Raw genomic sequence first — 18360 nt, forward strand, 5'->3', positions numbered from 1 at the left:
TCTCAAGTTGCTCCTCGTTTGGTTTCCTAGGAGAATACCCATCCCAAATTGGAGGCGGACACTTGTTATAGCTAACAGTCGATTTCTTACCACAATCTTTCTTCTTCTTTTGCTTCTCGTCTTGAAAAGCTTCCATTCCTGCAACAGTTGGCTAAATACGATCAATGAGATAATCAGAACTAGAATAGCTAAGCAATAAACGTCTAATCCTCTCATTTTCGATCTTCTCGGTCTCCAACTCTTGCTTCCACTTTGCACTCTCTTCGATGTAAAAATTGATCGCTTTTTGTTTTGACATCAAAGTTGCATTCATCATTGTCAGTGCTTGTTCTCTTTCTGAGTTTGTCTTTTGGAGACCAGTTACTGTTTTGTTCAAGACATCGTACGATTCTTTCACGTAGTTGAGGTTGAATAGTAACTGCTCCTTCTTCTTCTCGTACTCAGCTATAATGTCGTCTTTTGCTGCACATTCCTTGCAAGCTTCCAAACATTTCTCGCAAGGCTTGACGACTTCAACAATCTTCTCAACCTCGATTGTTTTCACAATTTCAATCACCTTTTCAGTTTCAGTCACCTTTTCTTCTTCTTTCTCTTTTTCAACTTCGGTAATCTTCTCAGCATCACTTTCAACATTTTGAACATCACCTTCAGACTTCTTTTGTTGTTCTTTAGCATCTCTTTTCTCCTTCAATTTCTCCATGCGATCTGCAAAATAGAAATGAAAACTTTCAGGAGAAAGATGAGATTTAGCAACATTTATATGTTTTTCTTCCTCAACATCACTGCTACTGTCAACTGGTGATTGATCAAACTGTACAGATTTTTCAGAATCAGCATCTGATACACCAGAATCAGACGGTGTTTGATCAAATACAACTGCTTTTTCTGAAATAACCTCATTCTGTACACTCTCACATGAACTTTGTAAACTTTCATCGGAGCCTTCTGAAATATCTCCAGATCTTTCTGAAAATTCATCAGTACTTTCTGAATTTTCATCAGATGTAACAGACTTTTCATTCTCACTAGTTACATTCACTCCAATAGATTTCATCTAAGTAGCAAACAAATCTGGCTCTCTGACAATCTTGGCAATGAATGCTTTGAACTCTCCCTTCTCATTAACAAACATATCCCAACTAAAACCTTCAGGTAGTTTCTCATCATCTTGATCGATTATGCGTGCTGCTTTGCCTTCAGATGATATGTAATCACTCCAGCTGAAATCTACCAAACATGCTCTTTTGGGATCTTCAATCTTCCTCCCATGAGCCGTCTGTGGTTCTTGAGATTGACCAACTTGTTGATAGATAGCTTTGCGGTAGTAATCATCTTTCCCGAATGGATTTTGTGCTCCGCTAGCTTCTCTTCCTTTGCACTCCCGCTTGAAATGGCCTTTCTCCCTGCATCGAAAACAAGTAACTTTAGATTTATCAAAACCTAAAGTAGAGACATGTGCATCAAGAAAGTCATTTCTCCCGGTAATGGTTTTGAACTTCTCAGCTCGTCGAAGAACACTAGCAAGACACCATTTGATATCCATGAGTTCCATTTCTTCGGCGTCTATCTGATCGTAATCCTCTTTGGTAAGCATAGGATTTCCGATCCGACCAGCAACAAGACCCTCATAAGATAACAGTACGGAACCAAGAAGTGCCATGTGGTCTTTCGCAGTGTCTTTAGAGAAACTTTGACCTTCTGGAAGGTTAAGAGCTATGTTGCACTGAATCACATATCCATTTCCGGTTTTAGTGCTCTGAGACTGAAAGCTTGTATTTGTCTCTTTTGGATTGACCCTCGGAAATGATGAAAACCCGCTGCTACTCTTGTTTGAACTCTGATCAGCTTTCTCAGATGAATCACCAGCACTGAAAGCAGTTTGAATCTTTGGACTTCTTTCAGACTCAGTGGTTGGAACACTACCCCGGTAATACATCTTCACATCCTGTTGACCACTCGGACTATTCATCCTCGCGATCTTTTGCTGTTCAAGATCCTGACTCTCAATTTTCTCAATAAACTGTGAGATTGTCAATCCATCGTACACACCAGTATTCTTCAAGATCATCAAATACGTTCCCCACTCCTTCTTAGGTAACGCATCAACCAATTTATCCACCCACTCTTCACGACCCTTTTCAACACCCAACATCGACAGTGATCGCACCAAGTGACAGTATCTCTCAATCAGCTTTTTAGTATCCTCTCCTGGTAAACTGCTAAACAAATCGAACTCCTTTTTAAGCAACGCTTTCTTGCTTTTGATCATATTCTCGCTTCCCTCAAACTTGACTTTAAGAGCATCCCAGATTGATTTAGCAGTTTTATCATGTTGTAGCAGAATGAATATATCTTCTTTGATCGCCTGCTGCAACAAACTGATCATCATTTTCTCGCTCAAACTTAATGTCCCTGATTTATCGCTTGTAGGAATATCACACCTACACAAAATCATTTTACCAGTAAAGATGCCGATTCTTGCTTCACACTTACCAACCTGGAAGCTCCGGGAAGTCGCAACCTGTAATATTCAACGTTTTTTTTAAGATTCATTCTCAAAAACAAACTTTATCTAGAATGATGCCGATTCCTGATCCACGATTACAAACTTGGGATCTCCGGCAAGTCAGGTTTTTCAAGCAAAGAAAATGTCCACCCAAGCCTGACCAGCCTTGAGTGATCTCAACTCTGATTCACTTGGGTTATAAGTTGCCTTCTTTGTTGAATAAAAATCTTTAACCCCTTTGGCCTTCCCCTCGACCATTTTCCCAAAAATCCTTTTCACGTTTCCATTGAATGCCTTCTCAACATCAAATTCTTTCTTCTCAGAATAGAATTGATTTGAGATCTCAACCTTCCCAACTTTTGATTTAAAATTCTCAGCCTTCAATGGTGGAAATTATCATCATCCATCGAAGGTACTAAGTTTTCCTCTTTTACATCAACCTGTGGCTCCACTGATTTTGTGGAATCAGATTCATCGCCGACTTTCTCATCAGATTTTTTAACAATCCACATTTGGTTGTCTTTTGCTCTTCTTTTGTAAAAAAATTTCTTTGAACATTCACCAACCTCATAAGTTGAATTTTCAAAAATTTTGAATTTTTCAGTTGGTTGTTCATCTTTCTCAACAACTTTTCCTTTAAGTTTTTCAGAAACTCCCTATTTTGTCTTTGTATTCATTGGACAATTCCATGCAATGTGACCAGCTTCATTGCATTTAAAACAGGTTCGAGTATCTTTTCTGTGAAAAACTCCAGTTCCTATTCTCTTCTTCTCAGTAAGAAATTCCTGATTTGATTGTCTCCAGAAAGGTTTCTTCTGTTCTTCCTCAGCACTTCCTCCTGAAACAAATTTTGTGTTAGTTTTAGAAATTTTGTCATTTTTATAGTTTTCTGGTGGAATAAAACCAAGACCTTTCTTTTTGTAATTACCATTATGGTTTGGTTTCCTTTGAAAACCAGAACCAGAATTGTAACCTTTTTTCTTGTTTAATCGCTGTTGTACTCTTGAAGTGTATTTTTTAGGTTTTCCAGTAAGATTTAAATCTTTTATTTCAATAATATTGATTTCTGTCATTTTGAAAACCTTTTTGATCATTTCAAATCTAACACTTCTTATTGGAAACTCTTTGTCAGAATCATTCAAAGTATATGCTATTTCGAATGTTTCATCGTTCATATTCGATTTTGATAAGAAAAACTCTTTACTGTAAGCCCGTTTAACTGATGGTTTTGGACTGTTGACTGACGAACTTGAACCTCCAGATTCAGACTTTGACTCAGACTCCTCATCTGTATCCAACACCTGATCGACCACCTTTTTTATTAACTCAGACTCATGATCAGTGTCAGACGATGTGAAAGTGACGTCAATGTTTTCTGGTAATTCATCAGTTATATCAGTTTTATATTGACTGCCTTTTGAACTTGCTCCTCATTTGGTTTTCTGGGAGAATAACCTTCCCAGATCGGAGGCGGACACTTGTTATAGCTAACACTTGGTTTCTTACCCGTATCCTTCTTCTTTAGCTTCTCATCCTAAAATGCTTCGAAACCTGCAACAGTTGGATAAATTCGATCAATAAGATAATCAGAACTAGAATAACTTTGTAACAAGCGTCTGATTCTCTCATTTTCAATTTTCTCAGTCTCCAACTCTTGTTTCAGCTTTGCACATTCTTCAATGTAATAGTTTATAGCTTTTTGCTTCGTCATCATCTTTGCATTCATCATTGTCAAAGCGTCTTCTCTCTCAGAATTTGTCTTTTGAAGACCAGTTACTGTTCTATTCAATACATCATAAGATTCCTTCACGTAATTGAGATTGAACAGTAATTGTTCCTTCATCTTCTCAATCTTAGCCAACTTCTCGTCTTTTGCTGCACATTCCTTGCAATATTTAGAGACTTTGAGCAAGGCTTAATGACTTCCACAATTTTTCTACTTCAATAATTTTTTCAGATTCAACAACTTTTTCAGCTTCCGTCACCTTCTCTGTTTCAACAATCTCCTCAGCAACACTTTTAACTTCATTATTTTGAACAGTCTCATCTTCTTGAACAACACTTTCAGACTTCATTTGCTTTTGTTCTTTTGCTGCTTGTCTCTCCTTCAGCTTCTCCAAGCGATCTGCAAAATAAAAATGAAAGCTTTCAGGAGATAGATGAGTTTTTGCAACATTAATATGTCTTTCTTCTTCATCGTCACCATTGTCATCAGTTGGTGATTTATCAAACTCAATTGATTTATCAGAACTATCATCTGTGAAGTCAGACTCAGATGGTGTTTGATCAAAAACAGTTGCTTTTTCTGAACTTTCATCTGAACTAAGTGAGCTTTCATCTGATGAAACAGACTTTTCTTCTTCATTCTTCACACTAACACCAATAGCGTTCATCCATTCTGTAAACATATCCGGTTCTTTCACAATTTTAGCTATGAAAGCTTTGAACTCTCCTTTTTCATCCACAAACATATCCCAGCTAAAACCTTCAGGTAATCTTTCATCATCCTGATTGATTAAACATGCTTTGCTGTCGGATGAAATGTATTTGTTCCAGCTAAAATTTTCTTGATTTACTAAACATGCTCTCTTCGAATCCTCTATCACTTTTCTACCATGAGCCACTTGTGGTTCTTGTTGTTGTTGTTGTTGACCAACTTGTTGATATATGGCTTTCCAATAGTAATCATCTTTTCCGAATGGATTCTTTGCTTCACTTGCTTCCCTATTCTTGCATTCCCTCTTGAAATGACCTTTCCCCCTGCATCGAAAACAAGTAACTTTAGATTTATCAAAACCTAAAGTAGGCACATGTGCATCAAGAAAATCATTTCTTCCTGTAATCAATTTGAACTTTTCTGCTCTTCTTAGGACACTAGCTAGACACCATTTGATGTCCATGAGTTAAATTTCTTCAGCGTCTAACTGATCATAATCCTCCTTTGTCAGCATAGGATTCCCGATCTTCCCTGCAACTAAACCTTCATAGGATTGTAGCACAGTTGCAAGTAGCGCCATGTGATCTTTTGCAATGTACTTAAGTATGCATTTGAAGAAAACTAACAGTATGTTATGTGTAAGGTAAGCGTAATTGCATGGAGAGGATGATCCATGAATGCGGTCTAGGACCTGCACCAAGGCATGTATTAAGAGAAATTAACCCAGGTATGTAAATTTAACATGTGGGTGCGTGTAATGGTAAAATCTATCAAGTGAAGGAAAATTTTAAATGAAATATAATAATAGAATGGTAATGAAGATTTGAAAATGTTACACATGCCGAAACCTTATTTTTCGGACATAAGGTGACGATTACACGAAGACACGAAACTAGTATGTGGATTGTGTACCTGGCCAGTACACAAGAAACATATGACGTTCGTGAGACCGTGATAATTGTTACAGGTATGTCCGTTAGAATTAGGTAGTAGGTGGGCGTGAGGGTGAAGGGAAATGTAAGACTTTCAGGGATTTGAAAGTATCAAATACACATGAGAAGTATAAATGAAAGATATGAATGATATGTTAGAATCCGAGAGACGGATTCGAAACATGAAAGGAATGAAAGATATGAATGATATGTTAGAATCCATGAGACGGAATTCGAAACATGAAAGGAATGAAAGATATGAATGATATGTTAGAATCCGCGAGACAGATTCGAAACATAGAAGGGAATGAATGATAGAATGAAAAGTTTGAAATTCGCAAATAGGTATGAATCAAATAAGTAAGAATGAATGACAAGAATGAAAGGTTCAAAATTGTAAGTAATTACAGATCAAACGAGTAAATATTTTTTAAAAGCGGATATTTTCCAAGTTATGTTTTGAATACATATATATGAATATAATTATGCTCATGAATTGTATGCAAGAATGGTTGAAAGAATAAATGAGTCGTATGGTGATCGCCATTTGGACTCGGTATCTAATGTTTTGATCTGTTAAGTTTCATACGCATAGGTGAGCTTGATGAATGGGCACGCAATGTAACTAATTGGAAAGAGAGGACCATCGTAAGGTATGAATAACAAATCAATGAATTTTGCTTACATTAGGTATGTAAAAATAGGGTTATACTTTTAATAGGAGTTTATCACTCGACTAGTGGTGGATGTGTCAGAATATGATAATTGATACGCATATGTAAGAATTGTGACAACCGGTGATTTACGGCTCTTAATTACTTGATTAACAGGTGTTTAACATGATAATAAATATTGTTTATGGCGTAGATTAACTTAATTAGGCCTTTGGAGTGCCCAGGAACGTTTATTCGACTATACACTGCGCGTATGGTGATTCACGGGAAATCTCTGGAATATTACGCGACAACAAACTGATACCGTACAAAATACTGACAACGCCGACAAATATTAAATTTTTACGATATATTTTAGCTTCGTAATTAAATTTTAGTAACTACAGACGAAACCAGATCGAAAAACGGATTAAAGATGAGAACGATATAATTTTTCGCGATTATTATCGAGATCGACAAACGTACGCGATAACGACATCAACCGGCACTATTTTACATGTTTTTGAATCCAAATTTTTGGTTTACGATGTTACGGTGGATTCGGGTTTCGAAAACGGGTTCGTAGGAGTTGGTGGACCATTCAAAACGCGAGATTAGGGCTTGTGGGCCTTGGGCCCAAGCCCAAGCCCACTAGGTGAACCCTAGCTATTTAAACCTTCTCCTCCTCATTTTTTCTCATTTCAAACCAAACACCCACAAGCACTCACACCTGCTCACTCTCTCTCTCTAGAACTGAAAACCGACGAGTAGTCGGTGAAGATCCGGCGGAGACCCGACGGCGGCACGGCGGCGCCGTCGCCCGTGGCGGCGACGATATTTTTTTTTTCCGATGATCCCTTTTAGGCGCGTGACAGCGCGTTACTCCCCTAAAACACACCCCACAACAGCCTCCTGCTTCCTTCCCTCTTAGATGAAATCGCCGGCCGGTGCCGGTTAACCGGCGATGAGTCCAGTCGGTGCCGGCCATCGTTCCTGCTGTCGATTGAAATGTTTCCCGATGGCCACCCCCTTTCCTTCTTCCTTCTCGACTGGCGGAACGGACCACCACCACCACGAACTGGTGGTGGTGCGGCGGCGATAACCAGAGAGAGAGGGAGAACCAGCGGTTAAAGGCTCGGACCGCCGGTCGGTCCATTTATCCGGTGGTCGTTCAAGCATAGAGGAACAGAGATCGAGAGAGAGATTGTCGGAAGAGGATGATGATGACGGTGCCGTTTTCCCGGCGTTAGTTCGCCAGCGGTGGCAGAGGTGACGACGGTGGTGAGTGGTCCGACAGGTTTCACGGTAGGTGGTTTAGCGGTTCAGCTTCGAGAGGTATTTTGGTTCGATTATTTTCAGATTTGAGTCTGGTTCAATGATTCGGGTTATGACGGTTCGGGTTTTGGGTTTGGTTCGACACGGGTCTCGGTTTAACTCAGGTTTTGGTTCAGATTCTGAGTCACTCAGCTTGATGTTAGGGTCTCGGTTTAGATGCGGTCAAACGGGTCGACTCGGGTCAGACGAGTCAGCTCGGTCAGCCCGGTCAACTCAGCGGGTTGACTGGTCAAACAGGTCAACTAGGTCAACAGCTCGGGTCAACAGTAGTCAACGGTTTGGGTAGGGTCAGTTTATGAAGCGGGTCGGGTCGACTCGGTCTAACCGAGTCAACTCGGTCAAACCTGGTCAACTCAGCGAGTCAACTCGACCGGTCAACTCAGTCAACGAAAGCGACGTGGAAGACTCGGTAAAGATTTTTAGTGACGCGAATAATATTTACATTAATTATAAGAATTTTTATTAATTTCGTCATACGAGCTCGAACCGATTCGGATTAGCGTCTAGTTATATTCCGCCATATTTATGAAAATTACTTATGTTGATGATTGAGTATTGATTGGTTTTTGAAAAATAACGATAACTTATGTTGTCGGGGGCGTCCAAAAACAGGGGAAACTCTGCCTGTTTTTCGGTAAAATCCGTAAAATAAAGCGTTTTTATTACAAAACATAACATCGGATTCAAACAATCTTTTAGTAAAACAAATACGAATATCGACGACACTTTAAAACTTACAAAAACGACTATTCGGAAATTATTTACAATAAATGAATATAGTTATTATGTTTATTTCAAAACTTGAAAATTCTACAAATCCTTTATAAAAATCAATATAATTACTTATATTGATTTTAAACTCCAAAACCCGATTTCGTTTATCCAATTACATATAGCTTGTTTATTCATTTCAAACGTCAAATAACACGACTTCTTTTATAAAAATACATATAGAGTATATGTTTATTTCGAATATCAAGTGACACAACAATTGTTTTAGTAAAATAAATATAGTTTATATATTTATTTGAAACATCAAACGACAAGCATTCGTTTTATAAAAATAAATATAGCTTATATATATTTATTTTAAAGTTCGCACATCACGAATCCTTTTATAAAATAGATATAGATTATCTATTTATTTCAGACTTCAAATAAACGATTCTTTTATAAAATAAATATAACTTTTTACATGTACATATACTTTGTACACGTACGACTACTCGAGACGGTTAACACAATTTCAACGATGTATTTATATATTTTTATATAAATATTTATTTATTTCTTTCGAGAATCAAGTCTTTTCAAGACTTATTAATTATTACCGACGAATAGACGAACTAAACAAAGTATAACTTCTTCGTTTCATTTAAGTTCACAACTTATCGTCAAATCGTTCGGCCAACGATTCGGTAGAGCTCGGTGACACGTAATTTAGTTACTGCATTTACTTAGAAACTTATAAGATACTCCGTGTTAGGAATATTGTAGAATGCACGCTAGCAAGTCAAGTCTTGGAAACGACACCACAAAGTCGTATATAGCTAGCTTTGTGTAACATCTGTGCTTGTAATCATTGTGAACAGTTCAGTAATCAATAAAACAATGTTATTTGATCCCAATGTTTGTTTGGTTATGTTTTACATTTTTCATGTTTTGACTTTTGTTCAATTTCAAACTCTACATTGCTTTCTGGGAATTATACGCAAACTGGTGCGTAAACCTACCCAGTTTAACGCAACAAATACTCTGGAACATCAACATATACTTAAGATACCTTAAATAACCTTTACATAACTTAGAAATAAGTTTTGAAGGCTTTGGTATGGCAAAAACAAGTTAATTCGCCTACAGGGACTAAATTCGACAAACTGCGAAAGTATGCCAATTTGAACTGTAACAGACATTCCGGAACATGACCATAAGTTAAACACACCTTAAAAATCCTTTATATAGCTTGGAAATAGGCTTTGAGGGGTTCGGTGTGCTAAAATAAACTTTTGGGTCATTCATGGACTAAAAGTGTCAAAAAGTGCACAAGTTTGCACTTTCACGCATAACTTACGTTCTGAATACATCCGGACATCCAAAAATTTATGTAAGCATTATAATATTTTATTTTAGTGTTTGGCATGAGAAAAATACATTCGTCACGCAATTTGGATCATTTTTCGCGCTTATGCGCATTCCGTCGTAATTAAGCGAACATCGCAACCGTACGGCCAAACGAACTGACATTCGAGATGTTTTCAAGCATATTTCATGTTCCCTATGTCTTAACATCATTGTGGAGCTTGAAATTGGGATTGACGGGTGTTAGAAGTGCCGTTACGCAACGAAACAAGGTGCAGGGACTGAAAATGTAATTCTGCCAAAGTTAATGGCTTACGGAGCGTAAGCCATGACCCTTACGGTCCGTAAGGGGTCCCCAGAACAGCAGATCAGTTTAAACGGCTATTGCCTCTTCTGGATAATGAGGGGCCAATTTGCACTTGCCTCTTCAGGATAATGAGGGGCCAATTTGCACTTGCCTCTTCAGGATAATGAGGGGCCAATTTGCACTTGCCTCTTCAGGATAATGAGGGGCCAATTGTGGTGTTCCATGGAAATTGCAACAAGTGTAAGGTTGAGATTGAAGCACGTTATTCGATAAACGATCTTAACGGTTCCAACATTCCTATAAATACCCAACCCTTTCACAACTCAAAACCCACAAGATCTGATCTAAAAGCTCTAAGTTGAAGCCATTGCTTCATACCTGAGCTACTTGGATCAAGATTAGCTTTCGGGGACCCTTTGTAAGTGTTCCTTAGTTCTTTTATCGCTTTTCTAGTCCGAAGTCAAACTATGTTTGACTTTCTGCGTTGACCAGTTTATAGTCAACACGAAGTTCGATTGAACTTCATAACGTGAGCGTAATCACAATGGTTATAGTCCCTAGAGACTATACCTACTGATTACCACGTTATCCAGGCTCAGTGACGAGTCGTAGTTTCGGCCAAAATGCGTATTCTTGCGTATTTTGTAACCAAACTACTCTTAGGTATCAAAACCGTTTGTTTTGATACCAAACCTATTTTCTAAACTTAGTTAAGCATGTTTGAACATGATTAGCTCGTCACTTTTAGTTTAGTGCTTATATAGGGTCGTAAGGTAAGCGATCTAAACAATCGCTTATACTTTCGAACCCAACCCGTTTGGTCGATCATTAGGATCCGACCAAACACATTAGGTGACCATAGTTGTATAGGGAATAACCTTCCGAGGTTATACCTTATGGTCACATCGTTTGAATAGTTGTATGATAGGTAGTATATATGCCTTAGGTAAATTACCAGAATGCCCTTTTTACGCCAAAATTCATTTTAAGCATATGTAACATAACTTTTGGTATCTAAACTGATTTGGTAACAATATTAGACATGTTAAGGCATATTTTACTTATCATAGGACTAGTTAGGCATTCCAAACGCGTTTCACGCGAACGACGCCTTAAAGTAGCATAAGCTACCTAAACGGTTCGTAATGGGTCGTAAGCACTTAGGTTAGGTTTCATTTTAGTATGAAGGCTTTGTTATACCATATTACACGAGTCTCCATACTCGTTTGGTTTACGAACCCTCATTCTATCCAATCCTCCGATTTAGGTCCGGTATATTAACATAGTTACCTATATTAGGTGCCGTTTGATATCCGTGATCTCTAGCATTGTTTGGTTGTTACTCAAGGACTACTAAGCAATCTCAAGTGAGTACATAGACCCCTCTTTTACTGTTTTCAAACTATTTTGGGGTGAAGCACATGTGCCTACTTGTTACTTTCGTGCCTTTCATGTTTTCATATCATATGCTTATTGTGTTCATTAGTACATTATAGTACATGATTTCATCACATTTTATGTTATGTATGTCCATTGTGTGCATACTTAGTACATCGTTTTACATTACATTTTATGCTATGTATGTCCATTGTGTGCATACTTAGTACATCGTTTTACATTACATTTCATGCTATGTATGTCCATTGTGTGCATACTTAGTACATTATTTTACATTACATTTCACGCTATGTATGCTCATTTGATTACATACTTAGTGCATTGTTTTCACATGCTTACATTTTTGGTATGACATTTGGTTTGTTTAAATGGGACAAAAATACATTCATTAACATGGATCACGCCATTCGTTAGTAGGTAGTGGTACCATAGGAATTGACAACTCCCGTTCCTGAACCCTAGGTTTGTTTGGGTGGAAGGAATGACTGAATTCGATAAACATAACACAGATAAACCTTTAATTTGTTTAAAGGTCTATCACCACAGTCATAAGGCTTGAATGTATGCATTTTCACAATACCGCATAGGTGTTTGTATCAGTATAGCATGCTTTTGCTCCACAAAACATAACTTTGACTTAAACTATGTTTAATTCAATACCCTGTTTTTGTGCATTGTACCTATGGTTTAGTTGATATATTTCACATGCCATACATGATATTTATGGATACACATTATATGATTTACATTAAACATAAACATTTTGACATTGAAATACACATTTGGTGATTTACATTAGACATGGACATTTTGATATGGTTTACACAATAACACTTGGCAATTGATTTATACATGAACAAATTTACATTGGTGGTTGGTTTGGGTAAATGGTTTGAGTAACGAGGCGTGTGTAATATGATACAAACATGGTGGATACGCCGCTGGTACTTCCTATATATAAGTGTTTGTGTAATATTACATATCGTAGCATTATTTAAATCATTTCAGTAAAGACATATTACATTTTACACAAATAACATATTCTTTACAAGTCATTGTTTTACAAAATAGTTTGTTTTATCCAACTCATTTTGTTTGGTTATTTCTTTAACCATACTCCTTTCTTTTATATAAATCTGATTTCTAATCGAGTTTTCATATGATTTATAACAGAAAACACTTAACAAGATTCATGACTAATTTTTATCAAACCTTTCTTCTGAAACCCCCGTCATGAATCATATTTTCACAAAACCTATGTATCTCACAAGCATTTTTATGCTGACGTACCTATTTTCACATGTGTTTTCAGGAGCTGTCGCTTAGGATGATGATCGTGACACTAGGGCGGACCTGTGCCTTAGAGACTTAAAATAAAGATAGAACTAGTTTAATTATGTTCTGAACTCTTTATTTCCCGTTTTGAGACAATGTAACACTCATGTTTGATAAATAAAATGTAACTTTAATTTCCATGGTTGTGAAACAATAATTCTGTTACAACACTCCCCGACATTTCAGCCACGATTTGATGTTTTACGTGGTCGGGGTGTGACAGAAGAGTTGGTATCAGAGCCAATGGTTATAGGGAATTAGGTTATTAGTAATACTTTGACCTAGACTATAACCTTTCTAGGACCCTAACACAAGTTATCTTGTGTTTAGATCTTATAACATGCACATCACCTATCCTTAGGTGATTATCAAAACAAGAACCCAATTTTTCCGAAACGATCTTTTGTTTTTGAATGATTTATTACAAGGTTTTGAACCCTCTGTTGTAAGGTTTTGAACCCCTTTGAATTTTCAAAAATCTCGTCAAAGTTTTGGGTTTTAAATAGTATGAACACGTGCAAACTGGAAGAGTGAATGCCTGTACCCTGGGTTTTCTGTCTAAGGCTAGAGTGTTCATACAAATCCACATAATCGGACCAGTCACTCTTACCTGGGAACTCTTGGGGTGAGTGTTCACTTATAGGCGAGCATGTCTTCGCGATACATTATTTTTGACCCATTTACTTTGATTAGTCACTGTGTGTCGTTTGTTTGCTTTGTGATGCGGATGAATGACCACCATCTTTGCTTTTGTTGATTTTGTTTCATCTCATTCTCTTCATCCAATCAGCTCACTCGTTTCGTTTCATGTTTCCTCTTTTAGAATGCCTCCTCGACGCGAAAACTAGATAGCGACTGCCGAACTGGCAGAAATTATTGCGCAGCAAATGGCTGCTGCATTCCCAAACCTCTTTGCTCAATGGAACCAAGCCAACAACAACAACAATGCTCCATGCAATTTCAAGAATTTTAACTCGGCTAAACCACTCAAGTTTAGTGGTTCTGAAGGAGCGACTGGGCTTCTTCAATGGTTTGAGAGCATTGAGAATACTTTCCGTCACATGCAGTGTCCTGACAATCGCAAGGTCGAGTTTTCTTCGAGTGTGTTTCAGAAGAGGGCTCTTACGTGGTGGAACGGGGTTATGAGAGATCGCGGTGCAGAAGTTGCTCTAGCACAGACTTGGGCTGAACTTAGGGCTCTTATGATATGGGAGTTTTGTCCTCGTCATGAACTGTGAGCATTGGAAAGAGAGTTTGATGATTTGAAACAAGATAGTGGCGAACATCGGGCGTATACTGATAGGTTTGAGGATCTGAGTCTGCTTTGCCCAACAATGGTTACCCCACTCGACAAGGCTATCGAAAGGCACATCGATGGTCTACCTGACTCAGTACAAGACATCATTACTGGTAGTAACCCTACCACACTCCATCAGGCGATCGAGTTAGCAGCGACATTGACTGAGTCGCAGGTTCGAAAGGGAAAGCTGCACAAAAAGGGTGACAAGGGTAAGAAGCAGGCAGCTGACAAAGTAGATAGCAAGAAAGGTCAAAACAAGAAGGGAAAGGATTCTGGTTCCTCAAAGGGGTCAAGGAAGCGTAAGGCTTCCCAAAATTTTGCTGTCACTGCCCAAGTTAACCAGGCAGCTCCCAACCAACCCGCACAGCCTCCAACGAAGAAACCTTATGCAGGAAATGCACCTTTGTGCAATAGATGCAACAGTCACCATCAGCCGCAATTTCCGTGCCGTTTCTGTACTAACTGTGGGAAGTCAGGTCATCTTGCTGGTGTTTGTCGTTTTGCTTAGAATCAGGCAGTTCAAAACCCGGCTCAACGAGTTGCTCAGCCTCCTGCTCAGCAACAGGGTCAAGCTGCACGACCACACTACCCTCCAGGTTCTTGTTACAACTGTGGGGATCTGACCCACTACCGTAATTAGTGTCCAAGATTGGTGAATGCTAATCCAAATCAGAATCAGGCTCAGGCTCGAGGGCGAGTCTTCAACATGAATGCACAAGAGGCACAAGCAGACAATGAAGTGGTGAACGGTACGTTCTTTATTAATAATCGGCCTGCATCTGTTCTTTTTGATTCGGGTGCCGATAAGAGTTTTGTGTCATTATCTTTTGAGCCATTGCTTCGCATGTCTAGAACGAAACTAGGAAAACCCTTGACAGTAGAAGTGGCTAGTGGTGAACCCATTGTTCTTGATTCTGTTCTCCGCAACTGCCAATTGAACCTTAACGACTATCGTTTTCCTATTGACCTCACGCCTATGCAACTTGGAAGCTTCGATGTTATTGTGGGTATGGATTGGTTAGCCAAGCATCGCACAGAGGTAGTTTGTTTTGAGAAGATTGTTTGTGTGCCACTTTCGACAGGCGAGATCCTACAAGTTCGTGGTGAGAAACCTGCTGGTGGTCTCAAACTCATGTCTTGTTTTAAAGCTCGGAAGTATCTACGAAAGAACTATGTGGCCTTTTTGGCACATGTTGTAGCAGATAAAGGCAAAGGTAAATCTATTCAAGATATTCCTGTTGTTCGGGATTATTCTGAAGTATTCCCTGAAGAGTTACCTGGTCTACCTCTAGCACGCCAAGTCGAGTTCCGTATTGATCTCATACCTGGTGCAAATCCCATTGCCAGATCTCCATATCGTCTTGCACCGTCTGAGATGCAAGAGTTGTCTAAGCAGCTTCAGGAGCTCTCTGACAAAGGTTTTATCCGTCCTAGCTTTTCACCTTGGGGTGCTCCCGTTCTTTTTGTCAAGAAGAAGGATGGATCTTTTAGGATGTGTATCGATTATCGTGAGCTTAACAAGCTTACCATCAAGAATCGATATCCCCTACCTCGCATCGATGATCTCTTTGATCAGTTACAGGGCGCTTCTTATTTTTCAAAGATTGATCTACATTCTGGATATCATCAACTTCGTGTACATGAAGAAGATATTCCTAAGACGGCATTCCGCACTCGTTATGGGCATTATGAGTTCACAGTCATGCCATTCGGTTTGACTAATGCTCCAGCTGTTTTCATGGACTTAATGAATAGGGTCTGCAAGCCTTATTTGGATCAGTTCGTCATTGTTTTTATTGACGACATCTTGATATACTCTAAGACGCGAGCTGATCACGAGCAACATCTTCGTCTTACTTTGGAACTCCTAAAGAAAGAGCAACTTTTCGCCAAATTCTCCAAGTGTGAATTCTGGCTTAAAGAAGTTCAATTTTTAGGACATATTGTCAACGAACAAGGTATTCATGTAGATCCCTCCAAGATCAGTGCGATTAAGGATTGGGATACGCCTACTACTCCTACTGAAGTTCGTTTTTTTCTTGGTCTAGCGGGTTCTTATCGCTGCTTCATAGAAAATTTCTCGAAGATTGCAGTTCCTCTAACTGCTCTAACTTAGAAGAACAAACCCTTTGATTGGGGATTCAAGCAAGAGGAAGCATTTCTGACTTTGAAACAAAAACTTTGCGACGCGCCTGTTCTAACTTTGCCTGGGGGCAATGATGATTTCGTCGTTTATTGCAATGCATCTAAATTGGGTCTTGGCTGCGTCCTGATGCAAAGAAACAAAGTCATAGCATACGCATCGAGGCAGTTGAAGATACATGAGAAGAACTACACCACTCATGATCTTGAGTTGGGTGCAGTTGTCTTTGCTCTTAAGATCTGGAGACACTACTGGTACGGTACAAAATGTGTGGTTTTCACGGACCACAAAAGTCTTCAGCATATCTTCAATCAGAAAGAACTCCACATGAGGCAACGAAGTTGGGTTGAGCTTCTAAACGACTATGACTGCGAAATTCGCTACCATCCGGGTAAGGCAAATGTCGTAGCCGATGCATTGAGTCGTAAGGAACGTACTAAGCTTCATTGTGTTCCTGTCCAATCTATTATTCAAGCTCAATCCGATATCCAAACCCGCATTTCTCAGGCTCAACACACTTGTGTTTCACAAGGTTTGATGGATAAGGAATTTCCTTATCATATAACACCTGCTCTTGAACTGAAGGACAATGGATCGTATTACTTCATGGACCGGTTGTGGGTCCCAAGCCAAGATAATCTTCGTACCTTGGTTATGGATGAAGCCCATAAGTCTCGTTATTCTATTCATCCTGGCTCAGATAAGATGTATAAGGATCTTCGTATTCAGTATTGGTGGCCTGGTATGAAGAAAGACATCGCCTTATATGTATCAAAATGCCTTACTTGTCTTAAAGTTAAGGCTGAACATCAATGTCCTTCTGGTTTATTGGTGCAACCAGAGATCCCAGTCTGGAAATGGGAAAACATTACTATGGATCTCATTACTAAACTCCCGCGCACAAAGAAAGGTCATGATGCCATCTGGGTAGTTGTTGATCGTCTTACTAAGTCAGCGCATTTCTTGCCAATCCGTGAGGATTTCTCGGCTGACAAACTTGCTAAAATCTATGTGGATGAAATTGTAGCTCGACATGGTGTTCCTTTGAACATCATTTCTGACAGAGATGCTCGTTTCACTTCTCATTTTTGGAGAACCATGCAATCTGCTATGGGGACCCAACTTAACCTGAGCACAGCTTATCATCCGCAAACGGATGGTCAGTCTGAAAGAACAATCCAGACTCTGGAGGATATGCTTAGAGCCTGTGTGATCGATTTTGGTGGTAGTTGGGATTCACATCTTCCGTTGATTGAATTCTCCTACAACAACAGTTATCACTCCAGCATCAACATGCTTTCGAGGCTCTCTATGGTCGAAAATGTCGTTCACCAGTCTGCTGGAATGAGATCGGCGAGGCTCAGCTTACTGGACCTGCCCTCATTTTAGAGACAACAGATAAGGTTAAGAAAGTTCGTGATAACCTTCAGACAGCTAGAAACCGTCAAAAGAGTTACGCGGACCTAAAACGCAAGCCCTTGGATTTTCAAGTCGGTGATCGTGTATTACTTAAGGTCTCACCTTGGAAAGGTGTGATCATATTTGGAAAGAAAGGAAAACTTGCACCTAGATACGTTGGACCATTCAAGATCGTCGAAAGAATCGGTAAGGTAGCCTACAGACTTGAGTTACCTCCTGAACTTGGAAATGTTCATCCAACCTTTCACATGTCCAATCTCAAGAGGTGTTTAGCTGATGAGAACCTCCACATACCGCTTGACGAAATTCGTGTTGATAAAACACTAAAATTTGTTGAGAAACCGGTGGAAATCATGGAACGTGAAGTCAAGTGGCTTAAACCCAAGCGCATTCCTTTGTTCAAGGTTCGCTGGGAATCTAAACGTGGACCCAAGTTTACTTGGGAATGCGAAGATCAAATGAAGGCGAAGTATCCGCATCTTTTTCCACGAGTTTCCTGTAAATAAATTTCCGGAC

The sequence above is a fragment of the Helianthus annuus genome, chromosome 8 (assembly GCF_002127325.2).
Source record: "Helianthus annuus cultivar XRQ/B chromosome 8, HanXRQr2.0-SUNRISE, whole genome shotgun sequence".
Taxonomy (NCBI): Eukaryota; Viridiplantae; Streptophyta; class Magnoliopsida; order Asterales; family Asteraceae; genus Helianthus; species Helianthus annuus.